Raw genomic sequence first — 23,024 nt, forward strand, 5'->3', positions numbered from 1 at the left:
CCCCTAGTTACCCGAAGTTCAAATCCAGAGTAACTCTGGGGACTTTAGTGGAGATAGTTGAGCTTTCATAGAATCATAGAATATCAGGGTTGGAAGGGACCTCAGGACGTCATCTAGTCCAACCCCCTGCTCAAAGCAGGACCAATCCCCAACTAAATCATCCCAGCCAGGGCTTTGTCAAGCGTGACCTTAAAAACCTCTAAGGAAGGAGATTCCACCACCTCCCTGCGTAATGCATTCCAGTGCTTCACCACTCTCCTAGCGAAAAAGGTTTTCCTAATATCCAACCTAAACCTCCCCCACTGCAACTTGAGACCTTTACTCCTCGTTCTGTCATCTGGTACCACTGAGAACAGTCGAGCTCCATCCTCTTTGGAACCCCCTTTCAGGTAGTTGAAAGCAGCTATCAAATCCCTCCTCATTCTTCTCTTCTGCAGACTAAATAATCCCAGTTCCTCAGCCTCTCCTCTTAAGTTATGTGCTCCAGCCCCCTAATCATTTTTGTTGCCCTTCGCTGGACTCTTTCCAATTTTTTCACATCCTTCTTGTAGTGTGGGGCCCAAAACTGGACACAGTACTCCAAATGAGGCCTCAACAATGCCGAATAGAGGGGAATGATCACGTCCCTCGATCTGCACGAGTATAGCTGAAAACAGAATATGATTTGCACCAGTTTTGCTGAAAACAGAATATGGCTCTTACACAGGTAAGTAAGTAAGTAAATAAATAAATAAATATTTACTAGGGGCCTATAGAGAGGTCCTTCCTTAACCAATTACCTATGAAGTTAATGGGAGTTCACTTGAGTTTAAGACTTTGCAAAACAGGAGTATAAACCAGATCAACTGACCCATTCTTGTATAAATATTTGTCACTGTTTTGTTATCCGTAGTCAGTCTTTACTCAGTTTTTACTCAGTCCTTACTCAGGTAAAACACCCAATAAAGTCTAAATAAAGACTAAAAAAAAACTGTAAGAAATTCAGGATATGACCCTGAGTGAATAATGTAATAGGGTCTGTCATCTTCATGATATTTCCCAACATGGATTAAAGTTTAATGACTTAATGTAGGACTGACAATAACAAGCCAGATCTTCAGCTAGTGAAAAATGGCATGTCTCTATTAATTTCAATGGAGTTACTCCAATTTACATCTGCTGAGAATTTTTCCCATCCGAAAGCCTAGAAAATCAGAATGTTTCAAAGTTGTTTTGACATAATTTATTTGAATTCTATTAATATGTTTATAAAGCACTGATTAGATTAGAAATAATACTGAATTGGAATAATACAGGTGTGGATTTCTTGGAAAATAAATTTGTCACTTGGATCTGCTCTGTGGTTTTTCCAAATTATCATAGCTAATAGGAGCAGAGAATTGACACCATTCTGATATTTAGCCTGTACGTAACACTAAGTTTCCTAAAATTGATGCTTTTCAAAATACAATGCAACTCACAAAAAAATAGAAGCTTGTTAACAAGAAAAAAATATATATAAATGACAATTTGCAGAGAGCCATTTATTCAACCTAGGAGTCTAACTCTCTAGATCAAAGTGATAGAAAAGCAATTCTGTGGTGGGAAATTAATAGATCTGAATGAACTTTCCAAGGATCAGTTCATGTGGTTTCTGTGGCTTCTGCCCACTGCAAGTTCATTTGTAAGTGTGATTTCTGTAGAACTGTGCCTCATTTGAAGAACTCCAACCACTTCCTCCATGGAGAACATCTGCTCTCTTACAGGCCTTACGGATGCCCTTCTTCCCCCCACCTCTCAACCTTACTGGAAGAGGATGGATGCCTAAGACTTGTGGCCTTTCTCTTTCCAGAGAGCAGGTATATAGTCATTCCCCCTCTCAGGTTCAGGAAAGAAGGGACCAGAAAGGGTCTTCCATGGGAACAGGAAGTACCTCCTTTAGAGGTTAGCTGTAACTGACCATGTCTCCTGTGTCTCCTTGCAACAGCTGGTAGCCTGAACAGAATGGGTCAAGCATGGGAAATTGGCAACTCACTGATTGACAGATCCTGAGATGGAGGGATAGAGACATGAACTTCAACAGCCTATCCACAGTTAAACCTTGTGGACCTGGATTGTTTGTTCATGGGATTGGCTCGATCCCAAACCTATCATGACTTTGTGTGAGTTACTCTTCTAGACAAACTTTTGCACATCCCTAAAAATGAATCATTCTCTAAATGAATCTCTGAGCCCAGGGTACCAGTACCTAACTAACCTGGAAGGTGAGCTATTAGGTCTATCTCTAGGAAGCATCTGACAGGAGGCCAAGATTTACATGGCCACTTTAAGGCCTGCATGATTATCCATAACTTTCTTTACACTGTATACGTAGAGAGGATTGTATTCATAAGTCTGTTTGCCTCTCCAAACCGTTGACTGATCTTCCACCTGTCTTTCCTAATTAAATATGAAATGTTGCTGGCAAAAAATTCAAATATGTATGCAATGTGTTGTTCCCACAAAAAGGCCTGCAAAATCCTAGCTGAGCAGGCACAATTGCGTATTCATACTTGCACCTCAGGGCAGCTGTGTGGCTAACTGCTCACTTACAGATGCAATTGCTCCATCTGTGAACATGGAATCATGGAGCTGTAGGGTTGGTAGGGATCTCAGGAGGTCACGTAGTCCATCCTCCACATGCTGAGGTAGGATTAAGAACTCAATGAGGACACAACTGCTTTGAAAACACTGGATCTAGCAATCTACCTTCTGCTAACAAAGTCTGATATTGTCCATCCTAGCAACAAAATCTGGCACGTTTGAGACAAAGGAGAAAACCTGGCAAAAATAAATCCATTGTCACTACTGGAATATTTACAGTGTAATTAGAAAAGAGAGAATTGTGTGGCTAAAAATGGATATGTGCATATGGTTTTTTGTTTGTTTGTTTTTGTCACTTAGCATAATAAGAATAATGCGCCAGTGGCAGAAATGATGGGAGTAGGCTGTACTGATTCCCAAGCCGGTGCTCGTTTCTCTAGACCACATTTCCTCAGTCCAGACAGCTGCTCTATTGTATGTCTAGCATCCTAAATGGGCCTTTTTGGTGGGCAGAGACTGCCAGGCTGTAGGGACTCTGTAATCAACTCCTCTCCACCCAGGGGGCGTTCTTAGGGGATAGGAGTTTGAAAGCCACTATGGCAGATCCAGACCATCTGTTGTGCAAACCCTCCTGGGGCCAGTTCTGCTAGCTTCACAGCTGCTTTCCACAAGTAGAGCTGCACAAATCAGCCAGAGAAGGGTCAATGCATCTGTGACTCTTCAGAGTGACATAAATCTCAGAGTAGTGAAAAGAGAACACAACAGTATGCTTAACTCGCTGTATGAACCCAGTAATAAACTGGGGCATTGTGATTAGGAAAAGCCACAGGAGTGGCACACCATCTTCAATGGCTTAATGCTTACCATGCATCTCTAAGTGAAGCATCAGTGTTTCAGTACAGACAAATCCCTTCTCTGTGTTTATTATGCAGATGGACATGCATGTCTCGTGTAATCATCTTGGCCATCTTCCTAACATTGGGCCAAAGCCTGAAATGTTGAGTCAGTCTTTAACAAAGTCCTAAATTAGACAAAATTGACTGTGAATTTGGGGGGGGGTTGCTTGAATAAAGACAACATTTCAGGATCTGGCCCTGAACTTTTAGGGTAAATTCTACCCCAATACATAGCTCAAATAGCTAGGCTCTTGAGGGAGCCATCCTGAGTAAAGGAATCCTGCCTTCCAATCCTTCTCTGGCCGGGGAGGCAAAGGGGAAAGTAATAATGGGATGGGGGAAGATATAATTAAGTGAAGAGTTTAAAGAGAATTAATAGGGAGTCAATTATAGAGGAGGAGAGAGAATTAAGTTAGGTGCGAGTTAAAGAAAAAAACAACCAAGAAGAATCAAAGACTTAAAGAGAGAGTTCAGAGGGAACTCACAGAGAACCAGGGATGAAGGAAGTAAAGACACAAAGAGAAAAAAGATAAGGGTTGCCATGGGGGGAGAAGATTTATAATTATGGGGAGAGTCAAGGTGGAAGAGAGGGAAATAAAGAAGGGGAGACAGAGAGAAAAGAAAGACAGTTCAGCAGGAGGCTGGAGAGAATTAAAGGTGAGGTAATTAGTGAACAGAGAGACAAAATGTAAGGGGGAAAGATAGGATGTACTAGAAAAAAAATAAAGGAAATCTGGGAAGAGGGACAAACAAGGAAAGGCATAAAATTGAGGCATTTAGAGAGGGGAGAAAGTGGATTCGGAAAGAGAGAGTATAGAAGGCAGGAAGAAAGAGAGATCGGCATAAAACCTGAAAATTGAGCTTAGAGTGAGGGAGGACAGATAGTAACACTTTGGATGGGAAAGAAAAAAAATGTGAAAACTCGGGAGAGTATAGTGACAATGGGAAGGGGAGAAGAGATAGGTTGCCTAGGGGCATATGGGGAACCAAAGTGGGAGGGGAAGAGGGAAAAAATAAAATACTAAAAGGTAGATAGGTCGATCGAAAGAAAGGCAAAATAACATGGAGATGAAGGTGAGAAGTGAGAGGAGGGGAAAAGAATGGAGTGATAAAATGGAAGTAAAATTACACTCAGCTTTAAGATTAGGGGTTTGATTCTTTTCATTCATCTTCCTACCCATTCTTGTCTCCATTATCTGGTAGAACGGGGGAGCTGAAAGGAGATAGGAAGAAAGTACTTTAAGCCTTAAACCTAAGAAGGTACTTAAGAAGGAGTGAGGATATCTTCGAATTGGTTACGGCCTGGCAGGTATTGGGCACAATAACTTTTCAGCCAGTCAAGCCCAGGGGGCAGAGGTTAAGATTGTTTGTGGCCCAATGGTTGGGGAGCCTGCACATTAGCCTGAACATAGTATTAACCAGCAATTTATTCTCCCCCTTCTTTTGAGCACTGATTAAAATATTAGTGAGAGAACAGACTGCAAGGAAACAAAATGTGACTTTAAAAGAAAAGCATCAAAGCTAAAAACTGCACTCATAAGCAATCAATCAGAAAGCAATCCTATCTCTGCAGAGTGTGAGCGGAATAGAAAATTCTATATGTAAAGCTAGTTTGAGCTTCATGTCATACTGCATACGCGCTTGTTGTCAGTAGTCATAAACATCGATAAGCAGAGCTGAGATAGTTCTAGTATATTTAGTATCTCATTTTTGTATTTACCCATACAGCGAAGCTTTATAACCATTTTATAGTCAGCAGCAGCAATCTCCTAATTCCCTGGAGTCTGTTCTCAGTTAATTGCACTCATGAGTACAGCTAGTTTAGAATTACTATTCTCCAACAAATCCTCACAACTCCATGGCCAGGCTGTTGCTGGTATGAGTTAGATAATATAAGTTACATTATCACCTTAAAATTCTCATCTAATATCTTAATGGATTTTAACATTAATCTGCTGAAACACCTTGAATCTCGCATACAAAGGAAGAAATAGTAAAAATATATTTTAAGGAAAGTTCAAAAAATAGGACGTGAAACTTTGCAGGGGAGTTGCCGGTGATAATCGATGAGCTCTGTTTCTTTTTAAGGCAATGTATTATCTCGACCTGTTGGAGATGGCTGATTCTATTAACCACTGGTTTTATGGATTCTTTCTTAATAACAAGACTAAAAAAAAAAATGTTTCAAAGTGTCCAGGGCCAGATTCTTAGTTCTGTTGGCTTCAGTGAAAGAATGCTGATCTACACCTGCTGAGGATCCTGCCGTAGTTGTTTTGAAGGAAGTGGTAGAAGTCTAGATATCTTGAAGTCTGTTCTGTCAGAGATTCTGTTGCTAACTGCCTGAGCTTGAAAACTCTCTTTTTTCGTATACCCTACCAGTTTCTGTGAGGATGTGTATACCATTTCTTCAAATCTGTAGCAGGAAACCAGACAGTAGAAGGTTGTGGGAGGCAAAGTTGTTAGTGTTAATATTGTTTCCTTATTCTAACAAAGTCCCGACTACTAGATGATCACTCTTGTATTCCGCCTTACTGAGTCCAAATGCTCTGCTGTTTGCTATAGAGCCTGCATAAAGGTTTCCACTCTTAATCCAGGTCTGGGCCAGTGCACCCTTTGGTATAAGATTGTGACTGCCCCTCATGTGCAGGAGAGCGGGCCATGCAAGAACCACTCACAAACGGATCCCCTTGGCTCAGAATGCACATCACTCTGAAGAGGGAAAATAGAGGAGGAGGCTGGGCCACGATCTTGTCTAACGCACAAACTTACCAGCCAGTGAAGCAGGCCAATGACACTGAGGGAAGCAGGCTGCCCATCAGTGTTCCCCAAAGTATTCCCTCCTGGAGCAGGGCTGCTCTGATCTGCCCTCAATGCAGAGCAGTGGCTAAATGCCATAATTTGGTCCCTAATTAATTACAATTGCAAACCATGCTAAAAGAAATCCTTGGTATTTATATGGGAAATGTGTGTGTTGTCTTTTTTAGTATCATCGCAAATGCTCTCATTTTAACAAGACTGTAACAGTTCACAAATAATAATTGTAATACAATAATGCTTAGATGCTCCCCTCAAGACTACGGCCCTGTTGTGCTAGGCGTTGTTGGTAAATACAGAAAGAGGCAGACCCTGCCCTGAAGAACTTGCAGTGTAAGTAGATGTGACAAAGTGTGGAGAAAAGGACAAAACATACAGGCAATGTGAACAGTGTGGTAGTTTGCAAATGTCATATTTGTTCCGTTATGCGTGGTTTTGTTTATAGGTAAACACTTAAGAAGTACAGGCTAAGCATATCTTGATGCACATAGTCTTTTCTCTTACCTTACAAGACAATTTTCATCTCTCTCACTGCTACTTTGCTGTGTCTCTCTTCTTCACCAACCCTACATCCCTTATGGAGTGCCCAGGTTGTCCTATCCTCTTTCCCCCTATTATATCCTACCAACCTGGTAGCACCACACTGCTGTCCCCATTCTTCCATGTTCGGTCAACGGGCTAGGACTCCCTACTTGACCCCATGTGATGGAAAACATTCACTTTATTGATTAAGGCCTGATCCACAGCCCATTAAATCAATGGAAAGACTTCCAAATGACTTCAGTGGGCTTTACATTGGGCCCTTAAAAGATAAAGGGCCCTACTCTTCTCCCATTTAAATCAATGGAAGATTTGCAGTTGACTTCATTGGGAGCAGGAGTGAGCTTTAACTGACAGAGTCTCAAAGGCGCTCCCTTTTCAGTTTAATGCTCTCAGCACTTTTCAGGGGGTGCTCACCACCTCACAGGGTCAAGCTCAAAGTGAGGGGGTGATGTCTAGAAGTGATCACTCAGTTTCATCAGCTTTTAACAGGTGTAGTAGCACTGTCACCTCTAAGTCAGATAATTTTCGCTTTTCCCTCTAGCCTCTTTTCATACTCAATAGCACAGCCTAAAATTAAGGGGACAGTGGACAATTCTGAGTGATTCTCTATTAGAGGAGACTTTTATATTTTAAGGATTTCTTACTTTAAAAATATAATCTAATGTAACCACTAAAAATATTCACAGCTGCATAAAAAAGCAAGTAGATTGAACAATAGTAGTAGCCATGGTTACATGCATACCATCACTACGCTGTGACCCTACAATTCATTCCTGTGAATAACACAATTATAGTCTAACATAATACAAAATAATCTCAACCAAAATAAGAAAAAAACATAGCATTGTAACAATTTAAATCAACGAGGCGTCTAGCTTCATAATAAAACCAGCACACCCTGCATGACTAATTCAAGTACTTCACATGTACACCTTCAATTTTAGAATCACATTCCAAGCAACAAAATGAATAAGCAGATTTTTTGAAGTAGGAAGTTTACAAATCATTGTAAAAATGGCAAAGAACAGCCTATTTAGGGGGGAAACCCCCACAAAATTAGATTTTCAGCACCAGATATTTCCATGAAAGAGGATGGCTAAGTAATTATAATTGGAGTCCCTAATTTGCATTGAACCTTCTTGACTAGTACATATTTCATATTATAACCGTGGTGTACCATTGCTCTCTAGCATCCATTGACTATATAAAGCCTGTGGAATTTTCCCAAACCAAATTTTGGCTTTTTATAACTTACATTGTGTACCAGCAAGTTTACAATATTGTCTTTTATACAGTGTCTTTCAAAAACTGCAGCCCAAAATGCCCTGTAGAGTTAAATATAGCAGAGGGAAAGAGGCATTGTCAAGGGAGAGAAGATGTTTTGAGACTTAAAAGCCAGAGATAGTCAAGGAAGGAGAAATAGACAGGCAGTTGCTTCAAAATGGCAGGAGGGGCAAAGAAGAGAGTTTTACAGCAACACTGCTAAGTTTGTATGAAGGGAAAGAGAGGGGCCTAGCACTCGGGAGAATGGTAGTGAGGCTGGACTATAGAGAGGTAAAGTCCAGGAGATAAGAGAGAAAATATATAGAGAAGTTTTTGAAAATGAGGGCCACAAGCCTGCAATGACCATCACATGGACAGCTATGTGTGATCTGAAGAAGAACAGTCCTGTGATTAGGACACTAGCTAGGATTTAGGAGACCTGGGTTCAAGTCTCTATCCTTCCACAAATTGCCTGTGTGATCTAGAGCAAACCACCTAGCCTCTCCGTGCTTCAGTTCCCAATCACCAACATAGGAAAGTGCTCTTCTCCCTAGCTCACTGGGGTGTTACATGGATAAATACATTAAACAGTGCAAGGCGCTCAGACATTATGGCAACCCGGGCTTCCTAAAATAAGACTGCTGGATCAGCACCTGGAAGAGTGATTTTTGAAAGCATCCCAAATTGAATGCCAAGAGCCCGTGAAGGTGTCTGAGTCCAGGGATGATGGAGTTGTGTTGTTTTGTATATGCGAAAAAGGCAGGCAACAGCATTCACAGTGGAACTGTCCACTGAAGGCAAAAGGAATTCTTCCATTGACTCCTCTGGGCTTTGAATCAGGTGCAAGAAGCTTACTTGTAAAATGCACTTAAAAAACCCCTTGGTCTTGTACACAAAAGCATGGTTCTCTCTCTAAACACAACACTGCATATTGCAATCTCTGCACACCTAACAGCACAGCTCATAATACATTTTTCCTACTGTAATTTCTTAGAGCAGCTGAGACGTGTTTATAAGTGAAAAAATAACATCGGGGTACCAATTATGCTCTGAGAGTGTTATCTTCTGTGTGGACCCAGAGAAAGAGCCACAAAGCAAAGATGAAGGCATTTGGTTTACATAGCGTAAGGAAGATGACACATCATAAGAGGCTCCTGGGATGATAATACTTTATTAGAAATAATGATTTTTCGTAAACATAGATGCCATTCTCTCCATGTTTTTGTTTACAGCACTTTTTGAAATGGAGTCCACCCCTTGGAATCTACCAGGAGGAAAGCTAACATCCTTATCGGCTAGTCAGGATTCTTCCCTGATGTGTCTGTGAGCTGGTGACAGACATTAAGTTGAATTTACCCAATTAGTGGAATCCTGCTGCTGAAGTCATAGGGCCAAATTCAGAAGTGATGTATAAAATTGGATGCAAGGGAATCTAAGGGATAATAAGTTGGTTTAACTTACACATAAAAAGGAATGGAATTGAAGGTATAACGCAAGAAAAGCAACCTCAGGAAGCCGTAAGAAGATGTATATTAATATAGCCTCTTCTCCCCCCTTTGCCTCCCCACTTAAATACTTACTTCTGGCTCCTTGGTGGGCGAATTACAGCATTTTAGAGTCCCATACACCCACTTACTGATAGGTAACTCACCTCTGAATTTGGGCCATTGTGTTTGTGAATCTTCCCACACTGAATATTGCCACGGTCACAACTAGAGCTGGTCAGAAAACAGAATTTCCATTTCATGGGAAATATTTCAAAACTTCTTTTTTTGTTCCAAATAGGGACAAAAAGTTGAAATTTTGACATTTCTCACTGAACAGAAATTAAAATAAAAAAATCTGAAAACATTTTGTTTTGAAAATGTCACCAGTTCAGTGCGATAACATTGAAACATTTTGTTTCAATAAGATAAAACATTTCATTTCAACGATTTCAAAACATTATAGTATAAAATATTAAATATAGATGTTAAAATTAATAATACAAAAGTCAAAACAAAATGCAACAATAAAATAAAAAGGACTCATAATGAAATGATTTTCTTATTGAAATAATACAGTTTGCCATTTCTGAAATGCACTGAGAAAGTCTAAATGATTTGTTTTGACATTTTCCCTTCAAATTTTGTCAAAATCACCATGTTTCTGCAAAACATTTAGATTTGAAACTGCATTTTTCTTGACAGAAAATTGTCCCACTGAAAATTTGACCAGCTCTAATTACATCTCAAACCAGAACCAGTTGTAGTGCTGGGTGCACAAAAAGGGAACCCTCCTTTTGCCCCTCCTTGTGGAATATTGCTAATGCCATCTCAATTAGACGTTTGTCGTTGCGTATCTTGCAATTTTTCATTGATTCCAGGAGTTGCACATGACAGCTGACCCCGTTCCCTTTGCTGACTATTGTATCTGCCTAAATTGGAATTCAGTTTTTGCATATCATACACCCTTGTTTGTGAGTTGCCCAGGACAAGACTTGTACTGAAATAACATTACATTTTAAAAAGTCCTGGATGTAGCTTGACTAGTTGGGAGGTAAAGCTTTAAAACTGTCCTGAAACAGCCTCAGAAAATGTTCAGTGCCAAAATCTGGATCTGCTGAAGTGAACAGAACTTGCACTTGTAACTGACATTGGAACTTGGCCCTTCAGTCTTAATTTTAACACATCTGTTTACTTGGCCTATGGTCCAGTCATATTCCCATGGAGTTTTTCCACTGACTTCAGTGGGAGCAGATTCATCCAGAGGTCCTTATAATTGTGGATGCTTCTGTAGTGCTTATTTTATGTGCACAAATGAGAATAAGAATGAGACTCCAAAACTCACTTGTTACCTAAGCCAAGATTTAAGCCTAAATATGATTCAATTTAATATAGTATTATGAAAGAGTTGTTTAATGATGACTTCTACTTGTAGGTCACTGCCATATCACTTACAATAGCTTTTGTATCTTACTTTTAACAAGCGCATTCTGAATTAGCATTTTGATTTTTGTCTTGAATTATTCCCACATATTACATTTTTGTCCCAAAATACAGCTGCAGCCATTTGTGCCAGGCAAAAAGGCATTCAAAGATAAATGAATACTTTAGTGGCTCAAGTGAAAGGCAGTACAAAAAGATCCTAGAGAGAGTATAAAATTGTTTAATGAATAAACACTTCTGCCTTTATGTATTACTCTAACATTTAAGGGCTACAGCTGTCATGGCTCAATTCCGCGGGATGAATGGGAAGAAATGTTAATTCTTTTGGCAATATTCACAGGCTTGTTAATCCTAGCTGAGACATTTCCTCTTATAAAAAGTAACCTCTTTAATCAGTCTGGTGGTCTGGGAAGAAGTACAGATATACTTCTGAACCTCTGGGATGCAACTCTGGCCAGTAGACCTTGCTTAACATGCATTCTCCAGACAACTGTGTGATCCAATAAAAACATGTTTCCCAAATCAAAGCTAACATCTGAGGGCTTCTTTTGTCACTTAAGCCATGCAGAACATCTGGTTCTGACTTGTGAACTTGTAGAATGTTGATATGGGAGTGAATGAGGGCTGGTTTATGACTAGAGGCACCACCCTGAATTGAGAAGATTTTGGGAGACTCAGAACAGCCAAGCTGCAGCAGGAATGCGAAAGGGGATTCTAGTCTACTCATCGTTGTTACTCCTGGGTCTCTCCAGGACAATACACAATGGATGCACTCTGCATTCCCACCTGTGCCCAGCTACCTCGCTGTGAAGTGGGGCCAGACTTCGGCCCTCACCCTGCCCCTTCCTGTTAGGGCGGGTAGCACTGGCTGCAGCACTAGTAGAGAGCAGTGGCTCTGTTCCACAGCCTGAAATGTCTGGTCACTGTGCAGGGCCACATGCTGGGATGGTTCCTCTCATCCTCTCCCCACTTTCATGCACACCTGCCCAGGCTGAGCCACAAGCTGGCCCTAAACCTGGAGAGACCAAATGCCATTTTCACAAGTTTAGATAAATTAATATGAGTGAAAATGCTTCGAGCCGGGATCCTAGGGGGAGCCTGCTCCTACTGTGAAATACATGGACATGCATTACTGTGGCTTTTGCTATAAGAATCTTCACATTTATTTACAAATATATTGATGAGTCTGCTTTTCAGGCTGCCGAGTCGAGCTGATATAAAAATGTTGGGTTATTTTTAACCATGAAAAATTTTGATTTTTTTTTCTGCAAGAATTTCAATACTGTTGTGAGCTGGGTTAAAACTGATCTGTGAACAAACACACCCTTCATTTAAGACAGCTGGGAAGGACAGTTAAGGGGAGACACCTTAAACGAGGCATAATGGAGTGTTCCCATTCACTAGCACCGCGTGGGCAGGGGGTTCCACTGGATATTGTTCTGACTGGGGGTGAGCCTGTCTGTGGGTATGTGGGAGGGGGTGTTTAATGGGGAGGGGAAAGAGAGTCAGTGGCCAGAAAAAATCCAAGCCACAGCCTGTAACCTCACTGTAACCCTGGAAGAAGCTTAGCAGAAAGTTCTGGATTGAGGGTGCTGGATAAAGAAGCTTGGGCTGTAAGCAAAACAAGCTATCCCCTGGTTTTGGTTCATCCTGCATTTGGAGAAGCAGGACTTTGCACTTTCCTTGTAAGTAAACAAGACTGCATCAAATAAAATACCAGGCTCCATCATCAATTTCTACTCCCATCTGGAATATCCCCAGGGCCCTGAACTTATAGGGCGACTATATTTCCCTATGCTGAATATGGGACACTTGGTAAAATTACTCGTATTCAAGTGAGTTCAATGGCAATCAATCAGAACTATGCAGTACAAATGTTCAAATTAACATCAAGTTGACTGAGCCCCCGTTAAAAAGAAATACTATGTAGTTGGATTCTTTTTATTTACTTTCTTATCCTTAAGGCTTTAGAGTTCACACAGGGAGAGGTGACACACACATAGTCCCAGACATGGGGGTGACTGACTGACCTGAACCTCCCTGCCCAGCACTCTCTGCCTTCCATGCCTGGCTGGGCCTCCAAGACGGACCCGCCTCTCCTGGTACCTGGTGCTGTGTCTTCCCAAGGCAACATGTGGCGGGGCCGGGGGCATGCCAGGTCACATGCTCCTCCCCCAGAATTTTGCCAGGTTTCACACTAGAATGGGGCCAGCAGCAGCCTTTTGGCACTGTGCAGGAGGGAAGGGACAGAAGCTACTTCCAGCCACGGTGGGGGGGGGAGGCAAAGGGGCACATGACCTGGCCCATGATTTGCAGAGCTCATCTCTTCCGCTTCCCTCCCTCCCCCCACCCCTGGCTAGAAGCAGTTTGTCCCTTCCTGCCCGCACAACGTCAAAAGGCAGCTAACATCTCCAGGCTGCTGTTGGCCATTGACATAAGGGCTCAGAGAGGGCTTGCAGGCTAAGATGAGATCCCGGTTGGAGCAACAACTACAAAATGTCTGGACAGATTGGGAAATCCAGCCGAAATGGCAAAATAGATTGAGGTGACCAACAATCTGATTGCCATTGACCAGAAGTTTTCCACAAGATAATGGAGACCAGCAAACTGAGGGGTGGGAGTGCAAACTGGGAACTTGCTAACAGAGATGAACTGCAACAAGGACATAAGGAGCTGAAAATACAGCTGCAGAAGGAAATCAAAGAGTCACAGATCACAGTGGAAGGCAGCCCCCTGGACAAGGAATTGAGGACTTGGTTAAGTGTAGATATTTACAACTGATTTCTATCCTGTTTGTAAACCTCAGAGGCCCAGAAGGGAGAATTTGAGCAGTCTGAGCTCAAATGATGCAAAAGCCCACTGTCTTTGAGGGAAAAGTCTGAGAGGCTTATTTGGCCCAATTCAGCATCAGATGAATGGCTGGCCCAGCTCTGACTGCGCTGCAGAACTTACCTCCACAAAAGAGATTGATGCAAACCCTTCACATGTGGCTTGGAGCTACCATCAATCTCAGCTTGCCAAGGCACAGCTAAAAGCAAGGAGAGGGAAAGAAGAAACCATAGCTGAACTGGCAGAGGACCTGTGGAAATTTGTGTTCCTGGAATACCCAAATATCACAGAGTACATAAGAAACATAAACATAAGAATGGCCCTACTGGGTCAGAACAAAGGTGCCTATAACCCAATATCCTGTCTTCTGACAGTGGCCAATGCCAGGTGCCCCAGATGGAATGAACAGAACAGGTAATAATCAAGTGATCCATCCCCTGCCACCCATTCCCAGCTTCTGGCTTACAGAGGCTAGGGACATTATCCCTGCCCATCCAGGATAAATTGTCAGTGAACCCAATTTACAAATGCACATCCCAACTTAGACCTGTAGATCAAGATCAATGAAAAGAGACCAAAGATACTCCAGAAGGCTGTGGAATTTGCCACAGAACTTGAATCTTTCCTTGCAGCAGTGCACCAGAAGAGGAAGCTGCCACTAGTGAGGAAGATGGAGTCTGAATGCCATGAGTCCTGTAAGTACAACTCTGTATCTAATGTGTATAGGGAAAGGGGGATTCTGATCTAGTTCATGACCTTATTGATTAATTAGAAAAACTGGTAAGTTTGGTTTTTAAAGGGGAAACTAGCAAATTTTAAAAGAAACAGTTCAGTTACATGCAGTTCAGTTGCATCACTTGAGCTGACAAAACTGGCCACAAAAAGGATTGTTATAAATGTAAGGCAGGCCAAGACAAAGTGTTACAAGTATATAGGGAAAAGCCTCTCTCCAAGTTCAAGAGATGGGAGAACACCAAGCTGAAGGGGCAAAGCTTGATGGTACAAGGATCATCAACACCACTGTTTTTGTTTAGAGCTGGGCAGTTGAACAACAACAATGGGAGTTTGGCTACTGAGTGTGTAACAGAATCTGTGAAATGCACAGCAATGTTTGACACTGGCTGAAACAACAGATATTAGACCAGATATGCTAAAACAGCTAGAGAATCAGGGATCCAAAACTGAACAACCTAAAACTGTTTTGTGGGACTACTGACAAAAACCCAAGGGGCCTGTGGAGTTGGCGGGGTGGGGGTGGTGGCTACTCTCAGCAAAGTCTAAGTTCTCCTAAGAGATTTGAGTGGAAGTAAATTCTTTTGGGTTGGGGACGTGAAGACATTCTGACATGTATATCGATGTAAATAGTTAAACTTGCACCATTTGTAAATTGTTATTTCTTTTGTTTCTGTTTGGGCTTGGTTATTGGGTCACCATTTTAGGCCTCATCAAGGTGGTAAGTGAAGCAAAGGTTGGGATGTTGTTACAAGCTGGGTTAAAACCTCATTGAAACTGATGTCTGAGTGCACCCTTCATTAAAGATTGCTGTAAGGGATGTTAAGAGATGACACTTAAAACAAGGCATAATTTATGCCCAGAAATTAGCAGCATGTGGGAAGATGATCCGACTGGTATTGTTCGGAGTGCGTGTGTGCATGCGTGTGTGTGTGCGTGCGAACGTGCATGTGCAAAAAAGTCTGCCTGGGGGAATCGGAGACAGACAAGAAACATAGACTCAGAGACTGCAAGAAAGCCACGCAGCAGCCTGTAAGCAGGGTGTGATTCTAGAAGCCTAGAGAAAGGTTTTGGGTCAGTGTGCTAGCTGAAAGAGCTTCTTTGTTTACAGCCCAAGTTTATCTCCTGGGTTGGGTTCCTCCTGTGTTGGAGAAGGAAGGCTTTGTACATTCCTTGTAAATAAATAAGAGTGCGCCAAAGAAAATACCAAACTCTATCATCAATATCTACTTCTTGTCTGGAAATCCCCAGGGCCCTGAATTCTGACTAGCTGCTCGGGTCTAAAAGGGGTAACAATACTGAAATATTTTGGCTGAGAACCAATTTTGATTTGGAAATGCTGCCACAGTGTCTCCTAGGTGTTTTAGTTTGGATGTTTCACATTCCCATTCTTTACTATGGGCCAGGCTTCCTGGTTGTACTGCATCTCCCATGAAGTACCACAGACAATGCATCCTGGGAATCCCTGACCATGGTGCATCATGGATGATGTAGTCTGGCTGGGGACCCCACTCTATGGAGAAGAATGAGGACACAAAGCAACTACAACTCCCATGAAGCATCATGGGAAGCATTTCCAGATCAAAATATTTTGGGATTTTTGTTGTTGTTGTTAGTTTTTTTTGTTTTTGTTTGTTTGTTTTTGACTGTTTTAGTCTTTGAACATTCAGTTTTTCATTGCAAAAATTATTTTTTCCATGGAAAGAAGACACTTTTTGTAAAAAATTGTTTTGTTGAAAACCAAATGGTCTATCAAAAATGTACACGTAAATTTGACTAACCTTACTTCTGAGCACCCACTGCTCACATTGACTTCACTGAGAATTGTGGATGCTTAGCAACTCTGCAAATCTGGGTGCTCAAACTGATTTATAAGTTATAAAGCAAATATGTATTCCCAGGATTGAGCTCTATTCTAAAAATGATACCAAAGAGAGAATTCAATAGTCTGCAGCTTGTTTGATGCATCTTGTTGTGTGATCTAAACACTGTACTAAGGCATTATAGACGAAGGTTCTTAGTGATTTTGTAAATTTACATAATCCTTTGATATCTTGGTGACCTCAATCCCCTACTGCAGCTACAGAGCTGATGGTCTGCAATAACATTCTGTGTATTGTAAGCTCTTGTCAGGTCTCATACGTACTTTGCATTCTGCACAGTTCTTATGAGTGCTAACTGGTAATTGATATGACTCAGACACTTGAAAACAAAAAGGGACTATCCACTGCCTCTCAGCAAAGATGATGTTTTTTAGGCTTAGCTCAATTGTGAATTATATTGTTGTGGCATACCATTACCTTTCTGTACGTTGGCAGAAAGCATTGACTTTGGGGGTTGAGCAAAGGAGGCTCAACAAAAATACAACTGGCCCTGATTTTCAGATGGTACATATTTTCACATTTTCAGATGGTAAGTGTGGGTTACTACTAAGTCTTATTTAACTTTTCATGCATTTTATACCTTTTAAATTAGTGGCCCCTGATATATACAAGATATAATATCACTAGAGAGGTAAGTTGTGTTTTATTTTATCTATCTGTGTTCTTACATTATTACCATATGGCTAGAGAGAGGTTGAATTTGAATTTGAAGCTAGGCCCTAGAGGTGCAGGACTCTGTGTGCTCTATAGAGACCAGAGCCAACCAATCTCTTCTAATTACAGATAAGTCTTTTTAAAATGCTCTGTGCCAATTCTGCTCTGTTTCTGTGAAATCATTGGAGATCCTGGTGTATAACTGAGGATGGAATCTGGCCCTCTGTTTTTAGAAAATATTTCAAGGAAACACATTTCCATTACTTTGTTCTTGGTGTATGTTTACACCTCAACAAAACATATTCACTGACATCCATTTTTTAAAAATCTCGTTTGTTTTATGCTGCACTAAAACATGTCTGCTATGCATTGAAACATCAGGAACATTATATGAGAGGGCATGACATCACAAGTCAATGACAATAATTCACCGTGGAAATTTGCATGGGAAAAGAACAGGACTCTCAGAACTGCAGTATGTGCTTTGCCAGCTTGTTATCGTCTCTGTTGTCACAAAAGTGTTGTACGCAGCAGTAATCGAAACATTTGAATTTACTGATTCCTTTGTCTATACAGATTGCTGTAAAAGTGCTATTTTCATCTGAGTTTGCATACAGCTATATTTTCCCTTCATGTAAGGAAGAGGAAGGATGGTTCAGTGGTTAGGGCAGTAGCCTGGGAGTTGGTAGACCTGGCTTCAACTCCCTGTTACATCCCAGACTTCCCGTGTGACCTTACATAACTCACTTAGTCTCTCTGTGCCTCCTTTTCCCATCTGTAAAGTAGGGGTAATAGCACTTCTCTTCCTCACTGGGCTGTTGTGAGGATACATTAATGATTGTGAGGTACTCAAGTACTACAGTAATAGGGGCCATGTAAGTATCGTGGATAGAGTATCAACTCTAGGTAGAATAGAATAATAAAACCTCTTTGATTACATGCACTTACTATTTCATTGGATGGATTAAATGGACCAACACATTCCATTTTGGAGATTAAAAAATAAAGCTCAAAGCAGCAGAAATCACACAGCATTTTATAGAAATTCTCTTGAACACAGGTCGGCCCATTTACACTCACTTGTGTTTCTACTATCCAATTTTCTCATAGAAATACTGAAACAACCTAATCAAAAATGACAAATTAGTGAACCACAGGACCCTTTTCATGCTTTGACAGCCACACTGGTAGGGCAAAACACGATATGTGCTGCTCTATCACTTTATTGAATGTAGAGACACAAAATGCTGATCCTAACACTATACAAAATAAGCCATTCACCCCTTACAAGCTGTCACTCTATTTATGCATTTCCACTTTTGGATGAAACTTCTCAGTATGTAACTGGCTAAGTGTGACCCCCCCTTAAAAACAGCTACTTAACACTACTAAACTTAACTTGGGCTGTACTCTCTGAAATTTGGAAATACTGGGAGCTCTAGGCTTTAATTAGTTTGAAACTGTCTCTAAGAATTCTATATTCATTTCCATTTGTAGTTAGTACATTTAAGGCCTCAACAGATGTCAGAATACAGCTGGCCAAGTTATTTGTTGTGAACAGAGCTGGCAAGGAACTGGAACTCCTATTCCATGGGAAATTCCAAAATTTAACAACAACAAAATTGCTCCAAAACCGATACAAGACATGAATTTTTGAAATTTCGCACAGAACAGGAATTCCAATTTCCATCTTAAAAGAGTCAAAATGACATTTCATTTCAACTTTTTCTAAATGATTCCAAGCTCCTTGAGTTGCCCAGAGCACTGGCAGCCCAGCAGGCACGGAGCAGGACAGCTCGGGGAGCCTGCAAGCCCTGGGAGACCCAGTGCTACCCCCAACAGCAGGGGACCCCAGAAGCCTTTGAAGTCTCTGCTCAGAGGCAGTTTGCCTGGTGGGCTCCCATGGCATTGAAAAGCCTTGGAAATCTGAGGAGTCAGGTGGTCAAACTGGCAGGAAACGAGGCAGGAATCTGATGGAATTTCATTAAAGTCACCACATTCCCGCATAATGTTTCAGTTTGAACACTTGTGGCCAAAAAGTTCCAGGGGAAAAATTTTGACCATCTCTAGATAGGAATAATATTTGTTATGAATTTAGCCCATTTTATGGTTAGTGAGTCATTCATACACCAATCCTGATTTTCTTTGAATATGTTTATTTGTAAGTATTCTTCAAATAGTTTGGATGTATATTTTTCAAATTCCAGATTGCCACAAACTGCTTCAGCTATTGATTATTTGTTATTATTTGTGATTGGTTACTGAAGTCATGTGTACTGTTTCTGATCCCTGATTAGATTAGATTAGTTAAATGTTCTATGTATGGGAATAACAAAGAGCAAATGGTGAATAGTACAGTTTATAGAAACACAGGGATAGACCATCATAGGCCTAAATAGGGTAACTGGGGGACAAGAAAGCCACATTTATTCCCTTGTTTTCTCCTGCTCAGATTTTGACTCAATCCACAGGAGAACAGTGGCTACTTGCCTGATACACCCACCCGGCAAGTGAGTGTGGAGACTGAGAAGAGCCCCCATTCATCCCACCCATGCAATCCCTGCCATTCACCAGCCAGGCACACCAAGGGGAGAAAGCTGCTCCTTGAAAAGGGGTTAAATCACAGCTTCCCCTACCAGACCAAGAAGGGAGGACAGGAGGAATTGTGACTGAGTCATAACTGGAGTTGTGTCAATAATTGATTTTCTTGGTTCACTAGCCAAACAAAAAATAAACATTTTTTTTAATTTTTAGGCAAACCAAAAAAATTGATTTTATTTTATGTTGAAAAATAGTTAGTTTTCAAGGTTTTTTTAAAGATTTTTAAAAAAATAAAATTGAGATAAAATTTGAAATGAAAAGTTGTCTCAAATCAAAATATTTTGATTTTTTTCCCAAACTGTGTTTTTTTAGAAAAACAAGCTGGTGAATTTGACACAAATTTGCAGAGTGTTTTGGTTGACTCAAATCTGTCTTTTTCAGTCATAATTTGTCCTCTGGTATGCTCTTTGAGCAGTACAGCTATGTGTTCCCCCTGACTCAGGGCACATTGTTTAGCCTGAACTGAATAACAAACTTAATAGATGGTTTATTAAGCCTCACGGATCCACAGTGATCCCAAGGAGACCAGGGCCATCTGCACAAAGGCTCTCTGCCTGGGTGTTGGCTCTAGGGTACCCTGCTACTCTCTCATGTGTTCCCTGGCATCACAATTGCAGTATCATGGACTCCCCTGCTGACCTTTGCTCCAAACCATGGGAATGCCCCACTTAGAAGCACCTGAAATAATTAATGCTGCATTAACTGTTGACCCGTATTCCTAACAGTGTCCAGGAGCTGCAAAGGAGAAGGTCCTCACACCAACATGATAAGATTGTGCGAAGGGACTGAAAAAAAGCAAGATTAAAACAGAGTTCACTTAACAACTGAAGAGGAGGCAATGGGAGGAGATGTGTTACAGAGTGACCTCATACAAGCAAAGGAAGAAATGAGTTTTGCTGAATCAGTCCATTAATTCATCTAGCATTTTCCTAACTGTGGCACCAACATGCTGTCAATGGTTTAAATAACTAGTTGACTATGGAACATTGTGAATGGGAGAAAATGCCTTCTTAACAAACACAGGCTTAAATTCCTAAGACAGAGGTTTGATAACCTACATCATTATGTTTGCTTATATGGCTGCATATATTGTTAATCATCACAAAATGATCCAGGCCTTTTTAAAATCAATCAGTATTTGTCTCAATGGTAGTGAAGTCTACAGGTTGGCTACACCATGAATAAAGTAGTATTTCCTTTTGCTGGTTATAAGTTTAGTACATTTCAGTTCATTGACTATCTCCTTTATAACAATTCAAAATATGTAACTGACATTCCAGGTTGATGCATTTGGAAGGTGAGCTGTGATATGTTGACTCTTCAGTTTTCCTTTCCTCCAGTAAAGAATAATGAGCCAAATTCTTCAAATTGACAATTAGGAAATATTTTTCCTCTTGCATTGTCAACCAAAACTAGCACTCCTAACCATTGCTTATTGAGACTTAGGTTTTAATTATAACTTCTAGTGATAATTATTGACCTTCTAAACATACTGTAAACAGACACCACCTTTCTGTGTTCATCAAAATCCAGGAGATATGTGAAGAACATATCTTTAATATTTATGAACTGCTGTGTTTAGCTAAATGATAAAGGTACATTTTAGTGTTGTAACATTTCTTACTGCACACTATGCTACTTTTAAACACCTGCACTAAGTTACACAATTAAAGCTGAGAATTCAGAACAACGTTGGCACTTCAGACTTCTTCATGTAAATGACCCTGATGTGATACTTTTGTTAAAGAAAAACAGTCAAAATAATAACAGAAATAAGAGATAGAAAATCCCTGCTGTATAAGATCATGTCCATCCCCCTATAAGGCTAATGTAGTGCCAATCTTTAAAAAAGGGAAGAAGGAGGATCCTGGGAACTACAGGCCAGTCAGCCTCACCTCAGTCCCTGGAAAAATCATGGAGCAGGTCCTCAAAGAATCAATCCTGAAGCACTTACATGAGAGGAAAGTGATCAGGAACAGTCAGCATGGGTTCACCAAGGGAAGGTCATGCCTGACTAATCTAATCGCCTTTTATGATGAGATTACTGGTTCTGTGGATGAAGGGAAAGCAGTGGATGTATTGTTTCTTGACTTTAGCAAAGCTTTTGACACGGTCTCCCACAGTATTCTTGTCAGCAAGTTAAGGAAGTATGGGCTGGATGAATGCACTATAAGGTGGGTAGAAAGCTGGCTAGATTGTCGGGCTCAACGGGTAGTGATCAATGGCTCCATGTCTAGTTGGCAGCCGGTGTCAAGTGGTGTGCCCCAGGGGTCGGTCCTGGGGCCGGTTTTGTTCAATATCTTCATAAATGATCTGGAGGATGGTGTGGATTGCACTCTCAGCAAATTTGCGGATGATACTAAACTGGGAGGAGTGGTAGATACGCTGGAGGGGAGGGATAGGATACAGAAGGACCTAGACAAATTGGAGGATTGGGCCAAAAGAAATCTGATGAGGTTCAATAAGGATAAGTGCAGGGTCCTGCACTTAGGATGGAAGAATCCAATGCACCGCTACAGACTAGGAACCGAATGGCTAGGCAGCAGTTCTGCAGAAAAGGACCTAGGGGTGACAGTGGACGAGAAGCTGGATATGAGTCAACAGTGTGCCCTTGTTGCCAAGAAGGCCAATGGCATTTTGGGATGTATAAGTAGGGGCATAGCGAGCAGATCGAGGGACGTGATCGTTCCCCTCTATTCGACACTGGTGAGGCCTCATCTGGAGTACTGTGTCCAGTTTTGGGCCCCACATTACAAGAAGGATGTGGATAAATTGGAGAGAGTCCAGCGAAGGGCAACAAAAATGATTAGGGGTCTAGAGCACATGACTTATGAGGAGAGGCTGAGGGAGCTGGGATTGTTTAGTCTGCAGAAGAGAAGAATGAGGGGGGATTTGATAGCTGCTTTCAACTACCTGAAAGGGGGTTCCAAAGAGGATGGCTCTAGACTGTTCTCAATGGTAGCAGATGACAGAACGAGGACTAATGGTCTCAAGTTGCAATGGGGGAGGTTTAGATTGGATATTAGGAAAAACTTTTTCACTAAGAGGGTGGTGAAACACTGGAATGCGTTACCTAGGGAGGTGGTAGAATCTCCTTCCTTAGAGGTTTTTAAGGTCAGGCTTGACAAAGCCCTGGCTGGGATGATTTAACTGGGAATTGGTCCTGCTTCGAGCAGGGGGTTGGACTAGATGACCTTCTGGGGTCCCTTCCAACCCTGATATTCTATGATTCTATGATTCTATGATAAGTGCAGGGATGTTTCCTATAATACATTTCTAATATGATGCTGGGGCTAGTGTTAAATATCTCCAGGCCCAAA

General features: G+C 41.3%; 1 protein-coding gene across 4 annotated transcripts in view; it reads right to left on the reverse strand.

Moving 5' to 3' along the window:
* Positions 1 to 23,024, reverse strand: part of ZNF804B (zinc finger protein 804B) — a 341,954-nt gene that overhangs the window by 136,821 nt on the left and 182,109 nt on the right. The gene's annotated exons all lie outside the window — the stretch shown is intronic.

This window comes from Natator depressus, chromosome 2 (assembly GCF_965152275.1).
Source record: "Natator depressus isolate rNatDep1 chromosome 2, rNatDep2.hap1, whole genome shotgun sequence".
In the NCBI taxonomy this organism is placed as follows: domain Eukaryota; kingdom Metazoa; phylum Chordata; order Testudines; family Cheloniidae; genus Natator; species Natator depressus.